The following is a 27,070-nucleotide window of genomic DNA, read 5'->3' as shown; positions in this document are numbered from 1 at the left end:
CAAAAAATATCGCTAAACTTTCAAATACGTGAAAATATAGATTCTTGTCTTTCATTTACTGTAATGTGACCAGACGTCCCGCGTTTCACTATTTGTCCCGCGCTGAAAAGCGTCCCGCGAAACGTCCCGCATTTAACTTATTTCTAGATAATGTCCCGCGAAATAGAGAAAAAATGAATACATAATTAACTATTTCTTAGTATTATCAAAGACATATTAGATTTTTTTAAATATATGATTTTGACTGAAGCAAACATTTTGTATGTATTTATATATGGATCATAGAAGTCAAGATTAGAATGTGAATCTGTGACTCAGACAAAATTATCTTTATAGTTTGTATTTACTCAAGCCTTGTTCATTCATTTATTTAGTTAACATCTAAACAGATAACACTGAATCAACAATTTGACGCCACAATGCACGGTTCGAGGCCGCATCTCTCCATCCTCGGATACGCCCCACGCTCGCCAAGTCGTTTTGCACCTGGTCTGCCCATCTTGCTCGCTGCGCTCCACGCCGTCTCGTACCTGCCGGATCGGAAGCGAACACCATCTTTGCAGGGTTGCTGTACGGCATTCTTGCAACATGTCCTGCCCATCGTACCCTTCCGGCTTTAGCTACCTTCTGGATACTGGGTTCGCCGTAGAGTTGGGAGAGCTCATGGTTCATTCTTCGCCGCCACACACCGTCTTCTTGCACACCGCCAAAGATGGTCCTAAGCACCCGTCTCTCGAATACTCCGAGTGCTTGCAAGTCCTCCTCGAGCATTGTCCATGTTTCATGTCCGTAGAGGACAACCGGTCTTATAAGCGTCTTGTACATGACACATTTGGTGCGGTGGCGAATCTTTTTCAACCGCAGTTTCTTCTGGAGCCCATACACTCAGAATAATATAATTATTATTTGCATTAGTTTTGCACTTAAAATTTGACCAGTGAGTTTCGATCTTAAAAAGTATGTGCAGAGCTGTTAGATTTTTGTCGATTTAATTAATATATATTATATTTATGTGCGTCGCGAATATATTTTCATTATTTCGCACATAAAACGCATTACGAATTAACGTTAGGCATTATAAGTATTGCATATAATTTTCAATATTGAAACTACTGGTCGAAATATATTAACAACGCACTTTTTTTCAATTTTGTTTATATTTTTAGAGTAATTTTGTCATTATTCACATGGATTCACATTTATTTATAACGTAATGCAATAAAACGAAAACGGAAAACAACAGGATTCGGAGGATTATATTGTTAAGGTGCCCGCCAGAGTAAACGCGACGTGCGATGCGACGCGACGCGACAGTGCAATTTGACAGCCTGTTGATAATGATTGTTATTCTTTTACGTGAGTCGCGTCGCGTCGCATCGCTCGTCGCGTTTACTCTGGCTTGCCCCTAAGCCTCCTACGCAATGCAGCGGAACTGTCGGAAACGGCCGGATCGACATTTGTTTTCATCACCGATTCGTTACATTGCGTCTAAGGCTTAAGAATTGCTATCGGATGGTTTTTATGTAAAAATGCAGATTACAGCTCCAAATCCACCTTTTGACACAGTTCATCCCTGCTGATTTCGAGATCGAATTTAGCCGCACCAAATTCCGTACCCACATCCGCGGTCTTCTCACCAAAACAAAACGTGTTTTAGGTATCCGATGGCGGGGGATGATCAAGCGTCAGCGTCTTGTTGGTGTGTGCTGCATAATTTTCTTTTCAAAGATTTTTTCTGCTGCGGCAATAAGCTGTAAACTGCAAGAATCAAATATTTATGAATCATTAGGAATGATTGTTTAGGCGGTATCATGAACGTAATTTAACTTACCTTTGAGTCGATATCAACATTTCAGATGGTTTTCCTTTGGTATCGTTTCCAAACTTCCGTTTCGTTGCTTTGTTTTTTTCTTTCAATTTGTGTTGTCTATAGAAGCAACTCTATATGCAGCATGTAATAACTATATCAGAACGTTGCATATAAAATGCTTGCAGACGGTTATGTTATCCATTACGATTACATATAATTCGTATAAGTTGCACTTCTTCTTCTTCTTCTTCTTATTGGCATTACATCCCCACACTGGGACAGAGCCGCCTCGCAGCTTAGTGTTCATTAAGCACTTCCACAGTTATTAACTGCGAGGTTTCTAAGCCAAGTTACCATTTTTGCATTCGTATATCATGAGGCTAACACGATGATACTTTTATGCCCAGGGAAGTCGAGACAATTTCCAATCCGAAAATTGCCTAGACCGGTACCGGGAATCGAACCCAGCCACCCTCAGCATGGTCTTGCTTTGTAGCCGCGCGTCTTACCGCACGGCTAAGGAGGGCTAAGTTGCACTTAAAATGGGAAACCAGATCAATTTTCAACTTCTATGCGAGTTTCGCACATAAAAATAATCATTACATTAATTTGAGTGTAGTAGGCCCGACTTCCACAGATGATGCGCCTTCGTATTTCACGACTAACGTTGTTATCAACCGTTAGCAAGAATCCGAGGTAGACGAATTCCTCGACCACCTCGAAGGTATCCCCGTCTATCGTAACACTGCTTCCCAGGCGGGCCCTGTCGCGCTCGGTTCCGCCCACAAGCATGTACTTTGTCTTTGACGCATTCACCACCAGTCCAACTTTTGTTGCTTCACCTTTCAGGCGGGTGTACAGTTCTGCCACCTTTGCAAATGTTCGGCCGACAATGTCCATGTCATCCGCGAAGCAAATAAATTGACTGGATCTGTTGAAAATCGTACCCCGGCTCTCCGCATGACACCTTCTAGCGCAATGTTGAACAACAGGCAAGAAAGTCCATCACCTTGACTTAGTCCCCGGCGCGATTCGAACGAGCTGTAGTGTTCGCTCGAAATCATCTTCACACAGTTTTGCACACCTTCCACCGTTGCTTTGATCAGTCTGGTAAGCTTCCCAGGGAAACTGTTCTCGTCCATATTTTTCCATAGCTCTACGCGGTCTATACTGTCGTATGCCGCATTGAAATCAACGAACAGATGGTGCGTTGGGACCTGGTATTCACGGCATTGAAGGATTTGCCGTACAGTAAAGATCTGGTCCGTTGTCGAGCGGCCGTCAACGAAGCCGGCTTGATAACTTCCCACGAACTCGTTCACTAATGGTGACAGACGACGGAAGATGATCTGGGATATCACTTTGTAGGCGGCATTAAGGATGGTGATCGCTCGAAAGTTCTCACACTCCAGTTTGTCGCTTTTCTTGTAGATGGGGCATATAACCCCTTCCTTCCACTCCTCCGGTAGCTGTTCGGTTTCCCAGATTCTGACAGTGCACAGTTTGACTCACAGTTTGTGCAGGCAAGTGGCCAGCTTTTCCGGGCCCATCTTGATGAGCTCAGCTCCGATACCATCCTTACCAGCTGCTTTATTGGTCTTTAGCTGTTGAATGGCATCCTTAACTTCCCTCAAGGTGTGGGCTGGTTGGCTTCCATCGTCCGCTGAACTGACGTAGTCTTCTCCTCCGCTGCCTTGACTTTCACTGCCTGTACTCTCAGCGCCATTCAGATGTTCCTCGTAGTGCTGCTTCCACCTTTCGATCACCACACGTTCGTCCGTTAAGATGCTCCCATCCTTATCCCGGCACATTTCTACTCGCGGCACGAAGCCTTTGTGGGATGCGTTGAGCTTCTGATAAAACTTGCTTGTATCTTGAGAACGGCACAGCTGTTCCATCTCCTCGCACTCCGCTTCTTCCAGGCGGCGTTTCTTCTCCTGAAAAAGGCGGGTCTGCTGTATCCGCTTCCGTCTATAACGTTCCACGTTCTGCCGGGTACCTTGCTGCAGCGCGACCGCCCGCGCTGCGTCCTTCTCCTCCAGAATCTGTCTGCACTTTTCGTCGAACCAATCGTTCCGTCGACTTCGACCCATATACCCGACGTTGTTCTCCGCTGCGTCGTTAATGGCTGCTTTGACTGTATTCCAGCAGTCCTCAAGAGGGGCCCCATCGAGCTCATTCTCTTCCGGCATCGCTGCCTCGAGATGCTGCGCGTATGCAGTGGCGACATCAGGTTGCTTCAGTCGCTCTAGGTCGTACCGCGGCGGTCGTCGGTACCGAACATTGTTGATGACGGATAGTTTTGGGCCCAGTTTAACCATCACCAGATAGTGGTCAGAGTCGATGTTAGCGCCACGATATGTCCTGACGTCGATAATGTCGGAGAAGTGCCGTCCATCAATCAGAACGTGGTCGATTTGTGATTCTGTCTGCAGTGGTGATCTCCAGGTGTACCGATACGGTAGGCTGTGTTGGAAGTAGGTGCTGCGAATGGCCATATTCTTGGAGGCGGCGAAATCAATTAGTCGTAGGCCGTTTTGTTCGTCAGCCGGTGAGCGCTGAACTTTCCAATAGTCGGTCTAAACTCCTCCTCTTGGCCAACCTGAGCGTTCAAATCTCCTATGATGATTTTGACGCCGTGGCTTGGGCAGCTGTCGTACTCACATTCCAGCTGCGCGTAGTATGCGTCCTTATCATCATCAGTGCTTCCGGAGTGTGGGCTATGGACGTTGATTATGCTGAAGTTGAAGAACCGGCCTTTGATCCTCAACCTGCACATTCTTTCATTGATCGGCCACCACCCGATCACGCGCCTTTGCATATCGCCCATCACTATGAAAGCTGTTCCCAGCTCGTGTGTGTTGCCGCAGCTCTGATAGATGGTATGATTACCTCTAAACGTTCGCACCATTGATCCCTTCCAACAAACCTCCTGCAGCGCTACGATGCCGAATCCACGGTCCTTGAGCACATCGGCGAGTATGCGTGTGCTCCCGATGAACCGAGTTTCCAATCGCTAGTCCCTTTTCGTCGCACTGGTCTTCGCCGATGGTTTCGGTCCGTACTCTCTTGTTGATTGTTCGTTGCTTATGATTTTTTAAAGGCTGGCTTGCAGGGCCTGACACCAAACCCCCTAAATTTCCGGAGGACCATTCCTCCTTATTTCCGGTGGACCATGGTGCACAGTTTCACTTAGAGTCCCTCGCTGGCACTCGGACGATGATCAGCCGCCCCTAACATGGAGAACAGACGCTGTTGTGTGCCGATCCTGACATGGAGAACAGACGCTCAATAAGATTTGCACCTCCGGAGAGGAGCAAACCCCCCTTCCCTGTCAGCATACGACCATAGTTCCCACCGGGATTGGTTACCCGATCTTCCCTAAGGTTGCTCGTATCCCGGCCAGCACCGCGGGGAGGTAGGGATAGGAGTTGCTGGGTAAGAGGCTAAGGACCGCGAGATGGGGTCTATTTTATTCCTTCAGGTACGCGAAGTACCAATGGCACGGCGCCTTGTGTAAAGGCTCAAATTCTCAAATCTCATCCAAAATTCACATCCAGCGCGAGTCACCCGACTCATTGCCCAGAGAATCGTTCATCGTTCATGTTCGACTTGCAATTTGCATCATTGCATGATTTCAACGTGTTTTTCTTTGATGTGTTCATTAAAATAACTTTCTATGCTTAAAATAATGGATAGTAAATCTATACCTGAACATAAAATTCTCTTCGATTGGGTTTTGACGCTTTTTGGAGCGAAATCCTCACATTTCGGGAAAATTTTATGCCGGATTCTGGTCTCCAAGTAATTTAAAATAGGACGGGATTTTTGGTATTCCGAGCCGATATTCATTCAGACTCACCCGTTTGGAAATAAATTGGAGCAAAAGAACCAGCGCGCTGGGCATATATGACCCATCCGTCCTGAAAAAGTTAATTCTTCATCACAGTATCTACTTTTGTTAGGTAACTTAGATTATTCAGAAATTAATTTTCGAGATTCGATATCATTGTTTATATCGCTACTAAAAAATAATATTCTAACAAAATTATATACACCAGACGTTTAACAGCTGAAAGTCCTTTAACTGCAATTCTATAATTGCAACAGTTTTACAGTTACCAGACAGGGGACCGCTAAACTTGAAAACGATGTGAAACTCAATGACAGCTACATTGCGCTGCACATTCAGCGTAGGCTTCGACTTCTAAAATGAGTTACCATTTATCGAAAGGTTAGCAAACTAAACCCTTTTAATAAGTTCTGAGTGCATTTCTAAAACAAATTGAACTATGAACTTTTGTTTTGTCCCGCGCTCACACAAAATTTATCTGGTCACATTAATTTACTGGGTATTTAAAAAAAATATTAAGGGGTCCCGAACAACTTTTTTTTATTTCCAAATGGTCGGGGTTCTGCCAAACCGTACCAAACGGCTTTTTGACTGGCTTGAGATATTTTGTTCGCAAAAGGAAAACGGACGTTATTTCATATCAATTCATGCGTACATTTGTTATAGGATATCCTCAGTTATGGCGTTGAGCGATGTCTGGTGCGATTTGTGATCAATTGAATTTGCTACACGAAAACTTGGTTAAAAAATTTGAATTTTTTATTGGTGCTTGATACGATTTAGCAGAGCACCGGCAAAATGGAACCTATACATTCTAATCTAATACCACCCGACAGTTTTTAAAACACTGACGAGTTAAGTCTTTCATTCACTTTTTAACCATTCTTCATGAATCTAATGCATTAAATGATGCAACAATCTCCCTGACGTCCTCACGTCTATGGACTGGACGTCCAGACGTCCCTAACTAGCTCACCAAATTTCTCAGGGTCAACTTTTTTTTTCCAAGTTCGTTTATTTGGTAGGCTCAGGCGTGTATAACACTTTAAGGAGCCATGGTTCTTTGTGATATATACAATCAATATCATTTTATTATACAGTTAATAAGAGAGGGGAAGGAGCCAGCGTACTCGTGGTGACACGAGGTTAGTTTACAATGTTCAAGGATGGACGGGGCTTAGGATTTGGGATAAGGAAATTTCAGCTTCTCATCCGGGCATTTGGCGTCAGTGACGATGTGGCGTGTCGTCGTGCTCGAGGAATGGTTCGACTAGGAGCATCTTCCGGATGGCAAGAGCTATGGAGCTCTACGGAACAAAAAGGCAGAGACTAAACAAAAAAAACTTTGAAGAAAGAAAAAAACAAAATATTAAATTTTGATGTCAGAAGCACAAAGAAAACTATAAATGGCCTGCATATAGACAACATCACGATCTCTCAAAACACCTCGTACTTCCCTAAAGGGTTGTTTACCTCGGGCCACAAGGGTATCCAATAATTACTCTCTGGAGGCGTCATTTTCCGAGCGAACCCAACTACGTGATCGATGTCATCATAACCGGCTCCGCACCTACATAAGTTGCTATCGACAAGGTTTATTCTGTACAGATGTGTGTTTAGTGAATAGTGATTAGACATAAGTCTCGACATCACGCGAATGAAGCCTCGACTTAAGTCCTCACCTCTGAACCACGCTCGCCCAGAAACTTTTGGAACTATAGAAAATATTTTTATCTATTGTGTTTATTTGGCAGGCTCAGGCGTGTATAACACTTAACGGAGCCGAGACTTTATGATATTTACAATCGATATCATCTTATTATCAACAGTTAGTAAGGGGAAAGGGTATAGACCAAGATACTCGTGGCGACTCAAGGTTAGATTGCGTAATTTCAGGACGGACTAGGTTGGGATTTAGGTTTGAGGTATTTCAGCTGCTCATCCGGGTATTTGACGTCAATAACGGTATGGCGTAGCGTCGGGCTCGAGTTGTGGTTCGTCAGGGAGCATCTTCCGGATGGCCATAGCTTCGTATTACACAGAACAATAAGACAAAAACAAAAACGAGAAAGAAAAAAGATAGGGGAATTAGACTTTTATGTCAGACGAGCAAAGAGAGGCATAGAGGGCCTGCATATAAACCACATCGCGATCCCCCAAAACACCTCTTACTTCCCTGTAGGGTTGTTTACCTCGGGCCACAAGGGTATCCAATAATTACTCTCTGGAGGCGTCGTTTTCCGAGCAATACCAAACTACGTGATCGATGTCATCGTAACCGGCTCCACACCTACATAGGTTGCTATCAACCAGGTTTATTCTATAGAGGTGTGCGTTTAGTGAATAGTGATTGGACATAAGTCTCGACATCGTGCGAATGAAGCCTCGGCTTAAGTCCTCACCTCTGAACCACGCTCGCGCAGAAACTTTAGGAACTATGGAAAATAGCCACCGTCCAAGTTCGTTGTGTGTCCAATTTCTTTGCCAACTTTGAAGAGTACTCTGACGGACTAATGGGAAAAACTCGTTGCTCGAGAATTGTCTATCATAAACCTATCCTTCCTGTGCGTCCACCTTTGCCAGCGAGTCTGCCTTCTCATTGCCGTAGATTGAGCAGTGAGAGGGACCCAAACAAAGGTAATCTTGAATGATCTTTCGACCAAAACACGCATCTGCTCTCTTATGTTTGTAAGAAAGTAAGATGCGTGCTTAACAGGTTTCATCGACCGGAGTGCCTCGACAGAACTAAGACTATCCGAGAAGATGAAATAATGGTCTACGGGCTGATTGGAAATCATCCCCAAAGCGAAGTTAATTGCTGCCAGCTCAGCAACATAAACCGAACACGATTCCTGAAGTTTTCGGAAGGTGGTTGAAGTTACATTGAAGCCAGTGGATCCGTTGATGCGAGAACCATCAGTGAAATATCTGTTCTTGCAATTGACATGTTCATATTTTTCAGAAAAAAGTGAGGGAATAGATATTTGTCGAAGATGATCTGGTATTCCTTGAATAGCATGTTTCATGGACAGATCGTATATAATTGAGGAACTGTCTTTGGTGAAGTGAGCTCGAGGGGGATTATAACACGCAAGACAAAGATCTGATGATATGTAGTTGAGATAAACTCTCAGGAATCTTGAACGACAAGTTAGTTCAAGCATATTATCGAAGTTGTCTAGAACAAGTGTGTTACTTGTTCCACATTTGATGAGTATTCTTAGTGAGAGCTCCCAGTAACGGTGCTTTAAAGGAGTGACTCCAGCAAGCACCTCCAGGCTCATGTTATGCGTTGAATGCATGCAGCCAAGGGCAATACGCAAACAACGATACTGAATTCGTTCCAATTTGATCAGGTGGCAATCAGCTGCTGAGAGGAAGCAGAAGGAGCCGTACTCTAAAACAGAGAGAATAGTCGTTCTATAGAGTTTGATGAGGTCTTCCGGGTGAGCACCCCACCATATTCCGGAGATAGAACGTAGAAAATGGATCCTTTTCCGGCATTTTTGTATCAAATACTCAATGTGGAGTTTCCAGGTACATTTGAAATCAAACACAACCCCAAGGTATTTAGAAGATAAAGATTGGTTGATGTCATCATTCAACAGCTTGAGTTTCAGTTGAGCAGGATACCGCTTCTTAGTAAACACAACCAACTGAGTTTTTTGCGGTGAAAACTCGATCCCTAAATGTCTGGCCCAAACAGTCAGATTATCTAGGTAACTTTGCAATGGTCCTTGCAAGACAGCTGCACATGGACCTCTTAGAGAGACCACGGCATCATCTGCAAGTTGTCTGAGCGTGCAGAAATTATTCAAAATAACGGGTAATCCACTACTGTGCAGATTGCCTGACAGTACTTCTATGGAAACAGAATCAAAAGCGCCCTTAATGTCCAAGAATACTGAAGCCAATTGCTCCTTGTGCGCAAAGGCCAGTTGTATATCTGAAGAAAGAAACGCTAGACAATCGTTTGTTCCTTTCCCTTTTCTAAATCCAAACTGAGTATTTGAAAGCAATGCATTTTCTTCGACCCAATGGTCGACTCTTGAAAGGATCATTTTCTCCAATAATTTTCTCATGCATGATAGCATGGCAATCGGTCGGTATGAATTGTGATTAGACGCTGGTTTCCCAGGCTTTTGAATAGCTATTACTTTGACCTGTCGCCATTCAGGTGGTACAATGCTGTACTCCATGAAACAGTTGTACAGGTCAAGTAATCGTCTTTTTGCGATATCTGGAAGATTTTTAAGAAGATTGAATTTGATGTTATCGCATCCCGGAGCAGAGTTATTCGATGAAAGAAGAGACATAGAAAGTTCCAGCATTGAGAATGGTCCACCCAAAGAACAGGGATCATTGACTGATCCTCGAAATAGCGGTTCTGCTGGTACGGAATCTGGACAGACCTTTTTTGCGAAGTTGAATATCCATCTATTGGAGTATTCTTCACTCTCGTTGGTGAAAATGCGGTTCCGCATGTTGCGGGCCGTTTTCCAAAGTGTTGTCATTGCGGTTTCTCGTGATAGTCCCTCGACAAAACGTCGCCAGTAGCTACGTTTTTTTTGCCTTGAGAAGATTTTTGAGCTTTCTTTCGAGCCTCAAATGCTCTTCAAAAAGCTCGGACCTTCCGTGTTTACGGAAGGCCTTGAAGGCATCAGATTTCTCAGAATACAACTTAGTACATTCATCATCCCATCCAGTAGTGGCTGGTCTTCTTATGACAGATGTACTTGGAACGCGTCGTTTCTGAGCTTCTAGTGAGCTTTTTTGAATCAACTCAGTAAGGAATCGATATTCATCCAAAGGTGGAAGAGTATCAGTTGATTCAATACCAATTTTTACCGCCGATGCAAATTTTTGCCAGTCAATGTTTTTCGTGAGGTCGAAAGGAACATTAACTGGCTCAGATTGTTGATAGCTACTTTTAATTGTGGTGACTATCGGCATATGATCACTACCATGGGGATCTTCAATTACCTTCCACGTGCAATCTAATGATAGTGAATTTGAACATAAAGACAGATCAATACGGCTTTGTTGACCATTTGGTCCTATTCGAGTTACTTCACCAGTGTTCAAAATATTCAAATTGAAATCGTCACACAAATCATAGAAAATAGGCGCTCTATAATCGTCATACGTTTCGCCCCATCCAATACCATGTGCGTTCATATCACCCAATATCAATACTGGAGATGATAGGAAAGAGACTGCGCTCCAAAAATGTCGACGATATTAATAGAGGCATTTGGAGGAATGTACACTGAAGCTATGCAAAGATCTTTATTCTTCACATTTACTTGGCATGCGACGATTTCTAAGCCAGGAACAGTCGGAATAGAATTCTGTAGAAGGAGTAGCATTTTTTTATCCCCAAAAGAACGCCACCATAATGATCATCCCGATCTTGGCGAATAATATTAAAATCGTGGAAGTTGATTTCGTCTTCGGAAGAAAGCCATGTTTCACAGAGAGCAAATAAATACATCACAATCGGAATTGCGAATCAAAAACTTGAACACGTCCAATTTATTTTTTAGACTATGACAGTTCCACTGCAGTACAGTGACTGTATCTTGTATGGTCGTATTATCCATCGAAAGATACAATTTCTGCAAGAAGGGGCCATGAAACAGTCAATTGCTTCAGGTAACTTTCAACTGTTGGAATAAAGAGGTCAATGATTGGCCTCAATGAATTCGGAATATTGAACAAGTTCAAAAAACGGTCCACAAGGTCCTTAAAAGAGATCAATCCTCGCTTGGACGGGATACTTTTTCTAGAAGTGCGAATTTGTTTTTTTTTCTTTCGTTGATTCTCCTAGCCGGATGTTTCTTCGAAACATCGGATTTAGGCAATGGCGGGAATGTCTTTCTGCAACTAGGATCAAAAGAAGCAGTAAGGACAGATTGCTTCGGGATTTTAAATAAACCCCCATTGCCTTCAGATTTTGGCAAGCTTTTATGGATGACTTTTGTTCTCTTACGGCGCGATCCCGGGGAAGACGGTTGCTTCCTCTTTTCGGGCACGTGTACCTCCGCAGAATCATCCATGTCGGCTGCGTCAGAGTCCAATTCGTCGATTGATATGGAATCATAATAATCACTTAAACGAACGGTGGCTGAAATAGCAGTCGATGCAGTGGCTGTGGCGGATGTGTCTTGCGACCTAATCATTTCCGCATACGACTGCTTGGAGCGCTGTACCAACGAGCGCTTCACTTTTTGGGTGCGCTTTTTGTACACCGGGCATTCTTGCAAACCATGAAGAGGGTTCAAACCGCAATAAGCACATTTTGTGGCTTGTTGCTGACAGGACTCCTCCCGATGACTTTCGAAGCATTTAGCACAACGTGGTTTGTTGTCACAAAACTCGGCAGTGTGACCAAGTTGTTTGCAATTGGTACAATTAAATACCCTTGGCACAAAAAGACGCACCGGAAACAACATATTTTCTATATCGACATATTTTGGAAGCATCGAACCGGCGAATGTCACCCGAAGCGAGCCTGACTTGGAATAAACCTTTTTGCCATCTACCGTGGCTGCTGAATGCAATTCCTTGCAGTCCAGAATATCTACGGTAGATTGCAGGGCGTTCTTTAGGCGACCTTTCCCTGCAAGCACATCCTTGCAAGTCAAGCTCGCTGCGTTGATTACGCCTTCTATCTCGACCTCCCGCGAGGGCACATAAACTAAATATTCAACATTGTACGCCCTGTCGCCAGCAATTTCATTCGCCACCTGGTATGTAGGTGCGGTGATGCGTAGTTTGTTCCTGTTGATTTGGTTGAATTCAAGCTTCGTAAAACGACGCGTCAAATCTCGTTTTATGCCCAGAAAATCTAGGCTCTTCACTTTCTGCCGAAAGTAAACAACCCAAGGCCCAGGCGAAGCCGCATGGTACAATCGTGTGCGCCCTGCATCTTTTGGAGGCCCATTGCCTTCAACAGTCTCTGTCTCCATTCTCACCCCGCAAGGTGGAAGGGTGATTTTGCTTATGTTAACTTAAGACTAATAGGTAATCAGAAAAAAAAACTAATTTTATCTATTCTATCAGTCAGATTCAGAGTTCAAGCAGATGGGAGAACAATAAAAACGTTTCTACTTATCTGCCCCTGCTGCTGTAGGTAGCAGCAGTAACAATAGCCTGCTTCACTGGCGTCGCCAGAAGCAGCTACTTCACTCGCCGACAGCGATCGCCTTGGATCCGTAGGTAGGAGCGCACCACACAATAGCCTTTTCACTACCGAACACAATCCGCGATGAGACACTGCACACACGTCTGGCTCGTTCGAACTATCGGCACGGAATGGTCAGGGTCAACTTGAAACCTGCTTAAGGGGCCTACGACATTAAGGAGGCAGAGACGGACATTATAAATGAAATATAGATCTTAAAGCATTGTTTTATTTAATTTTAAGTTTTTGTTTAGGGTTAGTTCATAGGATTAGTAGCGGGATGGCCGGCGGGAGACGTTGGGGCCCATTGTTGGAATGCGATTTAACAGACCGTGTCTGCATGCTACCTGGCTTTAGGATGATCGAATACCCGCCACTCAAGGCCGGGCGATGGTGGTAATTATGGTGTAGGTTTTCCGCCGACAGGTGATTTTGTTTGTACACGGAGATCGGCTAAGGCGGGTTAAGCACACTGCCGAATACGGCAAAACGCCGCCGGTGTTGGGGGTTGCGGTTGCACGTTCGCACGTTCCACGGGTTGGCTTCAGTGGTCGTTATTTGCTTCCGGTCGTTATTCGTTCGGGCGCTGGGGTGGGGCACAGCGCCGCTGGGGTGGGTGTTTGTGGTTGGACGCAGAGACTGACGAAGACAGGCCAAACACACTGCCGAATACGGCAAAACGCCGTCGGTGTTGGTGGTTGCGGTTGGACGCTGAAATTTTTTTCGGCTGATCGGACAGAGTGAGAGGCAGCGGTCTTAGAATGTTATCTTGTTATACTGGAACTGGACCAGAACCGAGACAAGAACAGGAAAAATGTACGGTACTCCATCTGTACGGTACTCCATCGTATGGTAAATACAAATAATCACCGTATACGGTAATTAGACTACCGAACAAAATGTAAAGTTAAATTTGATATACGAACTCCGGTAAACTAAAATGATCTGTCAGATTCGAGGACAGATTGGCAGTCACTTCCAAAATGAAGTCTTTGAGGTTCGCTTATGGTGTAATAGTTCGTGGTTTTACCACCTTTTACAGTGACAGGAAACTCGTAGTAACTCGTTGTTTGACAATGGAAAAAGTAAGTAGCTTTAAGCTAAGAAATATTAGCTATCCTATGTGATAACACGATAAAACTTTTCTTGACTAATACTACTACTACATAATATTTATCTACAGGTGGAAGACGACCTCACATCCCTGGTTCCGATGCTGCCGTTTGCGTCAATGCTGCCGTTGATTCAATGGGGATAAAATGTATATAAGTGTGAATTTTGTTTTTTTTTTGTAAGCCAGAATTGAGTTTATAATAAAGTTCTTGAATAGAAATGGAAAGCGTACATTATGATGGAAGAAATATGTTGTAAGTAACTCCGAAAATGTTAAGATTAACATTGACAAATAAAAATTGACGAACAGGTTCAAGAAGCACGCTGCTCGAACCGAACCGAACAGTATAGTAGTTTTGACATTTGATAAAAATCCATTACCGAATCGTACGGTAATTTTTGACAGATGATCAAAAATATATTTAGCACCGAACGTTCGATAGTGTTTGTTTGCATTACCGAACAGATTACCGAACGTTCAGCTGTTGAAAGTTCGGTAAAAAATTGCCGTATACTGTAAAAATAAAATGTGCAAGCCGCGTATCGCCGAGTGTTTTCCAAGGTCTGTCGTGGCGTCTGTAAACGCACGTTCCACGGGTTGGCTTCAGTGGTCGTTATTTGCTTCCGGTCGTTATTCGTTCGGGCCAACCGTGCATGGTGGCCATCGACGGTATGCCAATTGTTTGGCTTCAGTCGTTCGTCATCCGACAATTTTCGGACGGAAGTGCCCGGGGAAATCCACGTGGTCAACCCTTACCCTACCTGCGGCGTTCGGCGAGCCCATAATACCCGGGAGAAAGCCTCCGTGTCCAACCACAACCTCCAGTACCGGCGGCGTTTTGCCGTATTCGGCAGTGTGCTCAACCTGCCTTCCCCAGCCTCCGTATCCAACCACAACCTCCGGCACCGGCGGCGTTTTGCCGTATTCGGCAGTGTGCTCAACCTGCCTTCGTCAGTCTCTGCGTCCAACCACAAACACCCACCCCAGCGGCGCTGTGCCCCATCCCAGCGCCCGAACGAATAACGACCGGAAGCAAATAACGACCACTGAAGCCAACCCGTGGAACGTGCGTTTACAGACGCCACGACAGACCTTGGAAAACACTCGGCGATACGCGGCTTGCACATTTTATTTTTACAGTATACGGCAATTTTTTACCGAACTTTCAACAGCTGAACGTTCGGTAATCTGTTCGGTAATGCAAACAAACACTATTGAACGTTCGGTGCTAAATATATTTTTGATCATCTGTCAAAAATTACCGTACGATTCGGTAATGGATTTTTATCAAATGTCAAAACTACTATACTGTTCGGTTCGGTTCGAGCAGCGTGCTTCTTGAACCTGTTCGTCAATTTTTATTTGTCAATGTTAATCAACATTTTCGGAGTTACTTACAACATATTTCTTCCATCATAATGTACGCTTTCCATTTCTATTCAAGAACTTTATTATAAACTCAATTCTGGCTTACAAAAAAAACAAAATTCACACTTATATACATTTTATCCCCATTGAATCAACGGCAGCATTGACGCAAACGGCAGCATCGGAACCAGGGATGTGAGGTCGTCTTCCACCTGTAGATAAATATTATGTAGTAGTAGTATTAGTCAAGAAAAGTTTTATCGTGTTATCACATAGGATAGCTAATATTTCTTAGCTTAAAGCTACTTACTTTTTCCATTGTCAAACAACGAGTTACTACGAGTTTCCTGTCACTGTAAAAGGTGGTAAAACCACGAACTATTACACCATAAGCGAACCTCAAAGACTTCATTTTGGAAGTGACTGCCAATCTGTCCTCGAATCTGACAGATCATTTTAGTTTACCGGAGTTCGTATATCAAATTTAACTTTACATTTGGTTCGGTAGTCTAATTACCGTATACGGTGATTATTTGTATTTACCGTACGATGGAGTACCGTACAGATGGAGTACCGTACATTTTTCCTGTTCTTGTCTCGGTTCTGGTCCAGTTCCAGTATAACAAGATAACATTCTAAGACCGCTGCCTCTCACTCTGTCCGATCAGGTTTTTACCTTCGCCCATTGAATCTGTTCCGCCGCCTGCAGGCTTTTTCTGCCACCTATGCCACTTGTTGAACCTCCCCGCGTTGTTCATGGTGGTAATCTTTGTTTGGTCTAACCTGGTCTAGCTACTGCAGCCACCAATAAGATCATTTCCAGTTTCGTCCTGTAATTTTTCTATCGCGACTCGTGTGCTGACAACTTTGGTGTAGAAGCACCTGCAAAAGGGGGATATTTCATGTTTAATTTACACAATCAAGATGGTTTACAACAGAATGATATCGATAAACTTACGTTTAAACAATTAAATATGATTTGCCATACGCTTCAGAACCGCAGAATTTAAATGAACAAACAGAAAACATGTCTCTTACACTTTTCAGAGAAATCATAATTCAGTTTTAAATTTTCAAACACAAATCAGCCATAGTATAGATTTTAATGTTTGACAGTATACTTTTTATACAAGGTTATGTTTAAGACTACGTTCAGATTATGAGCTATATCACTTGATATAGAGCATCTTGACATCAGTGTTTGTACATCTAGTTTTCACTGGAAATAATGCATATGCCATCTCATGTCAAGATTCGCTATATCAAGTTATATAGCTCATAATCTGAACGTACTATAAATGTGACAAAAACTAAGACTACGTTCAGATTATGAGCTATACTGCCGCTAACCGCAAGTCGAGCACATCTGTATATGGACGCCCATATACAGATGTGCTCGACTTGCGGTTAGCGGCAGTATATCACTTGATATAGCGAATCTTGACATGAGATGCCATATGCATTATTTCCAGTGAAAACTAGATGTACAAACACTGATGTCAAGATGCTCTATATCAAGTGATATAGCTCATAATCTGAACGTACTATAAAATGATTAAAATTCAAACTATTTTTGTTTATTCTTAATTCTGAGTGTATATTGTCGCAATTTGGTACTTGGGATTACAGTCGCGATTCGCTGGTTGGGCCACGACCTCGGCCCAACTAACGAATCCGGTTTTTTAGTTGGGTCAACTGACAGCCATTTGAACACGTGTATTTCGACTTGAACATCACAAATGATGTCCAGTGACGCCCAATCCCGTTTTCCGTGTTTACATTGAATTTTGACGTACGGTTGCTTTTTAGTTGGGCCATTGCCCAACCAGCGGAGGCCCAACTAAAAAGTGACCCAAGTATTAAGATCCCAACCAGCGAATCCCGACTGTAGTACCTTTTCCTATACAGTAGCAGTTCCATTCCTAGCCATGTCCTTACAATCACGGAAGGAAGGAAAGGAATGTTAGTTCAACATACAGTGACCGGCATAATAAAAAGCCCACTCGCCGTTTTTCATGCAAAATGGTCAACTTTGGAGATCTAGATCTCAATTGCGTGTGACCCAATTTTTCTGAAAATTTGACCAGAGCTCAGATATAACTTGAATTTTACCACACCTGAGTTTCGACCATATTCATTCATAGATGTGTTCATAGGGTAAAAAAATATTGTGGAAATACCAAAATGAATTTTTCGACAAAAAATTATTTTTTAAATATTTCGAATTCTATGGATTGTAAACTGATGATTTATTCAACAAAAACGCGTATTTTGGCAATACAAAAAAATTTGCGGAATATACTTGTACACTAAGAGTTGTAGTTTTCAAGATATTATAAAATTATTTTTTGCCACAAAAAATCGTTTTGGTATTACCGCGATATTTTTTTTACCCTATGAATCAATATGGTCGAAACTCAGGTGTGGTAAAATTCAAGTTATATCTGAGCTCTGGTAAAATTTTCAGCTAAATTGGTTCACACGCAATCTAGATCTAGATCTCCAAAGTTGACCATTTTGTATGAAAAACGGCAAGTGGGCTTTTTATTATGCAAATCAAACGTGACTTGACGCGTCGTTTTCCGAAAACTGATTATCATCAGATCAATCGGAACAAACTACGTGTAACGTGTTGCCAAGTAAATGTAACGAATAAAGACCTTTGCATAGCTTCAGTGTATATTCCCCCAAATGCCTCACTTAATCGTCGGCATCTTTGGAGCGCAGTCTCTCTTTTATCATCCCCAGTTTTAATACTGGGTGATATGAATGCACATGGTATTGCATGGGGCGAAACTAGAGACGATAACAGAGCGCCAATTTTCTATGATTTGTGCGACGATTTCAACTTGAATATTTTGAACACAGGCGAAGTAACTCGAATAGGACCTCAAGGTCAGGAAAGTCGAATAGATCTGTCTTTATGCTCTAATTCACTATCATTAGATTGCACGTGGAAGGTAATCCAAGATCCCCATGGTAGTGACCACATGCCGATAGTCTTCTTCTTCTTCTTCTTCTTCTTATTGGCATTACATCCCCACACTGGGACAGAGCCGCCTCGCAGCTTAGTGTTCATTAAGCACTTCCACAGTTATTAACTGCGAGGTTTCTAAGCCAAGTTACCATTTTTGCATTTGTATATCATGAGGCTAACACGATGATACTTTTATGCCCAGGGAAGTCGAGACAATTTCCAATCCGAAAATTGCCTAGACCGGCACCGGGAATCGAACCCAGCCACCCTCAGCATGGTATTGCTTTGTAGCCGCGCGTCTTACCGTACGGCTAAAGAGGAGTCACCACAATCAAAAGCGGCTATCAACAATCAGTGCCAGTTAATGTTCCTTTCGACCTCACGAAAAACATTGACTGGCAAAAATTTGCATCGGCGGTAAAAATTGGTATTGAATTAACTGATATTCTTCCTCCACTGGATGAGTATCGATTCCTTACTAAGTTGATTCATAAAAGCGCACTAGAAGCTCAGAAACGACGCGTTCCAAGTACATCTGTCATGAGAAGACCAGCCACTCCTGGATGGGATGATGAATGTACTAAGTTGTATTCTGAGAAATCTGATGCCTTTAGGGCTTTTCGTAAACATGAAAGGTCTGAGCTTTTTGAAGAGTATTTGAGGCTTGAATGAAAGCTTAAAAATCTTCTTAAAGCTAAAAAACGTAGCTACTGGCGACGTTTTGTCGAGGGACTATCGCGAGAAACCTCAATGACAACACTTTGGAAAACGGCCCGCAACATGCGGAACCGCATTTCCACCAACGAGAGTGAAGAATACTCCAATCGATGGATATTCAACTTCGCAAAAAAGGTCTGTCCAGATTCCGTACCAGCAGAACCGCTATTTCGAGATTCAATCACTGATCCCGGTTCTTTGGGTGGACCATTCTCAATGCTGGAACTTTCTATGTCTCTTCTTTCATCGAATAACTCTGCTCCGGGATGCGATAACATCAAATTCAATCTTCTTAAAAATCTTGCCATGCTATCGTGCATGAGGAAATTATTGGAGGAAATGATCCTTTCAAGAATTGACCATTGGGTCGAGCAAAATGCATTACTGTCAAATACTCAATTCGGTTTTCGAAAAGGTAAAGGGACAAATGATTGTCTAGCGTTGCTCTCTTCAGATATACAGCTGGCCTATGCGCACAAGGAGCAACTGGCTTCAGTTTTCTTGGATATTAAGGGCGCTTTTGATTCTGTTTCCATAGAAGTACTGTCGGAAAATCTGCACAGTAGTGGATTACCCGTTATTTTGAATAATTTCTTGTACAATTTGTTGTCAGTAAAACACATGAACTTTACTCTCGGCACTCTGACAACTTCCAGAAATAGCTACATGGGCCTTCCCCAAGGATCATGTTTAAGTCCCTTGCTTTACAAATGTCCTGCAAAGACCATTGCAAAATTCCCTAAATAACCTGACTGTTTGGGCCAGACATTTAGGGATCGAGTTCTCTCCGCAAAAAACTCAATTGGTAGTGTTTACTAAGAAGCGGTACCCAGCTCAACTGAAACTCAAGCTGTTGAAAGATGACATCAACCAATCTTTATCTTCTAAATACCTTGGGGTCTGGTTTGATTCCAAGTGTACTTGGAAAACCCATACTGATTATTTGTTAGAGAAATGCCGAAGAAGGATCCATTTTCTCCGTTCTATCTCCCACCACACTGAACTATTTATAATTGTAAATACCTAAAATTACACAAACCTTGATTATACGTCAAATAAGCGTTACTATCGTAACGCTTCAATCTGTCAAGATAATAAAGAATAAATCTCTCGTCCACTTTCATTTGGACCAGCAACGGACACGCATCGTTTTTTAATTCATTTCCATCAACTGGCGACGAGGTTTTTTTTATACGAATATCGACCGCGTGTGCAGTGAATAAGTAGTTTTGTGGCATTGTGGTGCAATTACTTCAATACTGTGGTTTTTCGACTGCGAGAAAGCCAAAGCACACCGAAAACAACCCACGAGGACGGTGAGGCATATCAAACGACGAGAACTGAGGGCTGCCTGTGATATTTTGCAAAACGCCGAACAGCGCCGACGGTGAAGGCAAAAGGAAAGCAAATTACCGGCAAACCCGCGCGAGTGGCTTGCTGAAAGACGCTGGAGACACCGGATAAACTAGTTTGAGGTAGTTGATTCCACGATCGCCGTTCGGTTGAGCATCAGGAGTGCAGTTTTCCCTTGGCAGCGTTTGTCGCATACATCCGCGGAAGTTGGTTGCTATACGGACGCCGAATAATCCCGTAGGAGGCAGCTGATTTCGTTGTTGCCGTTCTGTTGCTGTCCGGAGCGACGTTCTGTTGAGCAGCGGAAAAGGGAAAAATTCGTCGAAAGGTCGGTAAGCGGAGAGAAAAACAATTTTACAAAGCGTTTTATAGATAAATCGAACAATTTTGTGGGGTGGGAAATTCCATGTGGTTCCTTTGTTCCATTATGCCTATTGTGAAAAACAAAACAAAAGGAAAATAATTCTTTAGTGAATTTGATCAATTGTTCGTGTCACAGGATTGTGCTTTAATTTTATTCTAAAAATACTAAAAGTGTTTCCTTTTAATCCTCTAGGCCTCAGGCAACCGTGGAAGTTACGTGCTACCCAGGAAGGTTTGATAGTGGTTCGAATAGTACGGCTTCGGGTCGTTTTTCGGAAAAGGGTTATTGCGACAATTGTCGGCACAGGCAAAGGCCTTGGGCGAGAGCCAATCGTATCTGTACGGGTAAGTCGTTTTGATCTTTTTTCTTGTGCGAGCCTACATTTGAAGATTTTTTGTTTCTTTTGTTCCTTTTATTTCTTTTGTAAGGAATTGAACATGCTTGGAAATCAGATCCCAGGTGGCATGGCTTCTAGTATTGAGCCATACCGCAAGGGAACTTCCTTTTCAGACTGGGTAGACCGTCTGCAATTCTCTTTTGAGGCAAATGAGTTGTCAGATGTTCAGAAAAAGTCACATTTCATGAACTTATGTGGACCTTATGTCTATTCCCAACTGAAACTAGTGTTCCAGCAAGGAACATTAGCGACAGTTGGTTACGCTGAAATTGTTAGTAAGTTAAAACAAAGGTTCGATAAAACCGAACCTGATTTGGTTCAGCGATTCCGGTTTAGTCATCGCGTCCAACAACCAGATGAGTCAGCCGAGGATTTCGTCTTGGCGGTAAAACTCCAAGCGGAATTCTGCGGTTTTGGCGGGTTTAAGGACATAGCCATTCAAGACAGAATTTTGCATGGGCTGAGGGATGAGGCACTAAAACAAAAACTTTTAAATGAAGAAAATTTGTCCCTTGAGTCCATGGACAAATTTATTACTACTTGGAATATTGCTAAAGACAATGCGAAGACAATCAATACCGGCTTTCCTCAGGGGTCGAGGATTAATCAATTGCTTCAGGTATATAACACAGCAAGGAATAGTCAGGTGGGAACACCGGAGCGACCGAATCATGTTCGGAGACCAGTTAGGGAAAGGTTAGGCTTCCAGCCCTACAGACCCAACAATCGAGACACGTGAGACCTTGCGTGAGACGTACTCAGGATTACAACAGCCCAACACAAAAAACAGTTAGATTCAATAAATTTAACGACAGACGTAGGACAGATTATTCTAATATAACATGCGACTTTTGTGGGGTCAAAGGACACATAAAAAGGAAATGTTTTAAATTAAAGAATATGAAAAGGGATGCGGTTAAGTTCGTGGATGTTGCGAAACCCGGTACGAGCGCGGAGAAAGAGCTGAGCACCTTAATGGGGAGAATGTCGACGATTCAAAGAGCTGACGATGACAGCGATGATGATGAATGGAATTCAGGTGATTTGCAGTGTATGTGTGTTGCGTCTCTTAATAGAATAAGTGAACCATGTCTTATAAACGTCTCAATTGATGATCTTTTGGTACAAATGGAGGTTGATTGTGGTTCTAGTGTAACTGTTATGGGAAAATCTCAATATTTTTCGTTATTCAAAAAGCCTTTAACTATTAGTGATAAACAATTACTAGTTGTCAATGGATCAAAACTAAAAATTGAAGGGGAAACGAATGCCTTTGTGAATCTAAATGGATTGAAAATGAAATTGAATCTTTTAATTTTAAATACTGATTTTAAATTTATTCCTTTGTTTGGCCGAAATTGGCTTGATGTTTTCTTTCCTCAATGGAGGAACAATTTTCTTAGTGATCAAATGGTAAACAGGGTAGATTCAACGGACAAAGAGTGTATTATTGGGGAAATTAAAAGCAAATTTGCGGAAGTGTTTAGGAAAAAATTTTCAACGCCCATTAAAGATTTTGAGGCTGATTTGGTGTTAAAAGTGATGTCCCTATTTTAAAAGGGCGTATGATGTACCCTATCGGTTGAGGAAAAGTCCTGGATTATTTGACAAAACTAGAAAAAGAAAATGTGATTACACCGGTGAAGACCAGTGAATGGGCATCACCAGTGGTTGTCAGTTATGAAAAAAATAATGAAATAAGACTCGTAATTGATTGTAAAGTTTCAATAAATAAAGTTTTAATACCAAATACTTACCCTTTACCTTTGGCAGCCGACTTGTTCGCTAAATTGGCAAATTGTAAAGTTTTTTGTACGCTAGACCTGGAGGGAGCTTATACACAGCTAGCATTGACTGAACGTTCCAAGAAATTTATGGTGATCAACACAATCAAGGGATTGTTCACCTATAATCGTTTACCTCAGGGGGCTTCCTCAAGTGCATCGATTTTCCAACAGGTTATGGATCAAATTTTAGAAGGGATTATAAACGTTTATGTTTACCTTGATGATGTACTCATAGCAGGTGAAAACTTGGAGATTTGTCGTGAAAAATTGTTTCTTGTTTTGGAAAGACTCGCAAATGCAAATATCAAAGTAAATGTTGAGAAATGTAAATTTTTTGTGTCAGAATTGCCTTATTTGGGCCATATTCTTAGCGAAAATGGGTTACTACCTAGTCCAGACAAAATTTCAACAATTCAAAGAGCAAAGGTTCCTAGAAATGTGACTGAGCTAAAGTCATATTTAGGCTTGATCAACTACTATAATCGTTTCGTGCCCCATATGTCTATCAAGTTATTCCATTTGTATAAACTATTGAAGAAAAATACTAAATATGTTTGGGATGGTAATTGTGAAAAAGCTTTCCAAAAAAGCAAAAACGCACTGGTTAATACCAATTTTTTAGAATTTTATGACCCATCAAAAGACATTGTAGTAGTAACAGACGCTTCAGGCTATGGCCTAGGAGGAGTGATTGCACATGTGATAGAAGGCATCGAAAAGCCTATTAGTTTTACTTCTTTTACGTTAAATGACGCGCAGAAAGGTTACCCAATTCTTCATCTGGAAGCTTTGGCCTTGGTTTGTACTATTAAAAAATTCCATAAATATTTATATGGGCAAAGGTTCATTGCTTATACTGATCACAAACCATTGATAGGGATTTTCGGCAAAGAAGGGAAAAATTCCATATTTGTAACAAGACTCCAACGATACATACTTGAACTCTCGATTTACGATTTTGAAATACGGTACAGACCTTCTGCAAAAATGGGAAACGCGGATTTTTGTTCGAGATTCCCATTAGAGCAGAAGGTTCCTATTGAGTTAGATCATGAGTTTATAAAAAGTATAAACTTTGGTGATGAATTACCCATTGATTTTGCTTTGATTGCCAAATGGACAAAGGACGACGAGTTTTACAACAACTTATGAAATATTTGCGTGATGGATGGCCTAAAAATCTGGATAAATGTCTTATGGACGTTTTTGCAAATCAAACTGATTTGGAAATTGTTGAAGGGTGCGTTTTGTACCAGAACAGGGTGGTAATTCCACATAAAATGCAAAACGGAATTTTGAAGCTTTTACACGCCAACCACGCAGGAATAGTTAAAATGAAACAATTGGCAAGAAGGCAAGTGTACTGGTTTGGCATTAATAAAGACATTGAAAAGTATGTATCGAATTGTGATGTGTGTGGAAGTATGGTAATAGTACCAAAAACAAAAGTTTTATCCAACTGGAAACCTACTACAAGACCTTTCAGCCGAGTCCACATAGACTTCTTTTATTTTTCTCACCACACTTTTCTACTGATTGTTGATTCTTTCTCAAAGTGGTTGGAGGTAGAATGGATGAAGAAGGGCACGGATTGTGCAAAAGTGGTGAAGAAATTGGTAGCTTATTTTGCTAGATTTGGTTTACCAGATGTACTGGTATCGGACGGTGGTCCTCCATTTAATTCATATTCATTCACAACATTTCTTGAAAAGCAGGGATAAAAGTAGTGAAAAGTCCAGCCTATAACCCCTCCAGTAATGGGCAGGCGGAACGGCTGGTGAGAACTGTGAAAACAGTATTGAAAAAGTTTTTATTAGACCCAGACTTGCAAGATGTTGATTTGGAGGATCAGATAAACTTATTTCTAATGAATTATAGAAATAATATTGTTTCGTGTGATGGGCAATTTCCTCAGAGAAAATATTTAATTTCAAACCAAAACGATTTTGGACCTTTTGAATCCAAAAAAGACTTATAGAAATTATTTACAAGTACCGCAGACTCCAATTGATGTAAATGATGACAAAAATATGTCTAATATACCGAAAAAGTCGAATGACGGTTTAGACACACTGACAGAAGGAGATACTGTATGGTATCGAAATTTTCATCATCATTTACCGAACAAATGGATTAAGGCAACGTTTCTCAAACGTTTTTCTATTAACACTTTCCAGATAGCAATTGGAAGCGCTCTCACCATGGCCCACCGAAGTCAGCTTAGGGGCTACAAGGGGCAAACTCCGCAGCCGAGGCAAAACGTGTGGCAGGGAGTCGGTACGGGTGGTAGAGATGCTATGGTCGAGGAACGAACTGGAATTGAAGAACGGCACGAAGAGGACACCGAAGAAGTTAACGCTGGAAGCGGCTCTGATGATGAACCATTCAGGGGATTCCCTATGGTTCCGGCAAAGGCCAGGAAGCGAAACGCGACTTCGGCGGACTTGCCGAGCGTGTGTCTACGGCGATCGAAGAGGATTCGCAAACGAAACGAAGATCCGGAGTTTAGCTATTCGTAGAGTATAAGTTCAAAGTGATGAATTTTCGAAAAAGTGAATTGTTTAACAAATTAAGTTCATTTGAAGTTTGTTAAGTTCGATATATATAAGATATTTCAAGTTCGAATTTGTTGAAATGTAAATACTTAAGTATTAATTTGAAGGGGGAACAGCTGTTGTGTCACCCACCACACTGAACTATTTATAATTGTAAATACCTAAAATTACACAAACCTTGATTATACGTCAAATAAGCGTTACTATCGTAACGCTTCAATCTGTCAAGATAATAAAGAATAAATCTCTCGTCCACTTTCATTTGGACCAGCAACGGACACGCATCGTTTTTTAATTCATTTCCATCACTCCGGAACTTGGTGGGGCGCTCACCCGGAAGACCTCATCAAAATATATAAAACGACTATTCTCTCTGTTTTAGAGTATGGCTCTTTCTGCTTCCTCTCAGCAGCTGAGTGCCACCTAATCAAATTTGAACGAATTCAATATCGTTGTTTGCGTATTGCCCTTGGCTGCATGCATTCAACGCATAACATGACCCTGGAGGTGCTTGCTGGAGTCACTCCTTTAAAGCACCGTTACTGGGAGCTCTCACTTAGAATACTAATCAAATGTGGAACAAGTAACACACTTGTCTTACATAACTTCGATAATATGCTTGAACTGGCTCATCGTTCAAGATACCTGCGAGTCTATCTCAACTACATATCGTCAGATCTCTGTCTTCCATGTTATAATCCACCTCGAGTTCACTTCGTCAACGACAGTTCCTCAATTGAATACGATCTGTCCATGAAACACGCTATTCAAGGAATACCAGATCATCTTCAACAAATATCTATCCCTTCCATTTTTTCTGAAAAATATGAACATGTCAATTGCAATAACAGATATTTCACTGATGGTTCTCGCATTAACGTTCAACCACCTTCCGAAAACTTCAAGAACCGTGTTCGGTTTATGTTGCTGAGCTGGCAGCAATTAATTTCGCTTTGGGGATAATTTCCGATCAGCCCGTAGACCATTATTTCATCTTCTCGGATAGTCTTAGTTCTATCGAGGCACTCCGGTCGATGAAACCTATTAAGCACGCATCTTACTTTCTTACAACTATAAGAGAGCCGATGCGTGATTTGGTCGAAAGATCATTCAAGATTACCTTTGTATGGGTCCCATCCCATTGCCTAATCTATGGCAATGAGAAGGTGGACTCGCTAGCAAAGGTGGGCACACAGGAAGGTGAAGTTTATGATAGACAGATCTTGAATAACGAGTTTTCCTCATTAGTCCGTCAGAGTACTCTTCAAAGTTGGCAAATGATTTGGTCACACAATGAACTTGGACGGTGGCTATTTTCCATAGTTCCTAGAGTTTCTGCGCGAGCGTGGTTCAGAGGTGAGGACTTAAGTCGAGGCTTCATTCGCACGATGTCGAGACTTATGTCCAATCACTATTCACTAAACACACATCTCTACAGAATAAACCTGGTCGATAGCAACCTATGTAGGTGCGGAGCCGGTTACGATGACATCGATCACGTAGCTCGGAAAATGACGCCTCCAGAGAGCAACTATTGGATACCCTTGTGGCCCGAGGTAAACAACCCTTCCGGGATATAAGACGTGTTT

At 42.2% G+C, this 27,070-nt stretch overlaps 1 protein-coding gene and 1 long non-coding RNA gene across 4 annotated transcripts in view; both read left to right on the top strand.

Annotated features, from left to right (window-relative positions):
- The window catches only part of LOC134211740 (scavenger receptor class B member 1), a 152,212-nt gene that overhangs the window by 549 nt on the left and 124,593 nt on the right, over positions 1–27,070 (top strand). The gene's annotated exons all lie outside the window — the stretch shown is intronic.
- Positions 20,137–25,759, top strand: LOC134215939 (uncharacterized). Its single transcript, XR_009980376.1, has 3 exons — positions 20,137–20,710; positions 20,935–21,086; positions 25,104–25,759. It is a non-coding gene; the product is annotated as an uncharacterized LOC134215939 (long non-coding RNA).

The sequence above is a fragment of the Armigeres subalbatus genome, chromosome 2 (assembly GCF_024139115.2).
Source record: "Armigeres subalbatus isolate Guangzhou_Male chromosome 2, GZ_Asu_2, whole genome shotgun sequence".
In the NCBI taxonomy this organism is placed as follows: Eukaryota; Metazoa; Arthropoda; class Insecta; order Diptera; family Culicidae; genus Armigeres; species Armigeres subalbatus.
Note: the sequence above shows the minus strand (reverse complement) of the source record. Positions and strands in the feature narration are given on the sequence as shown.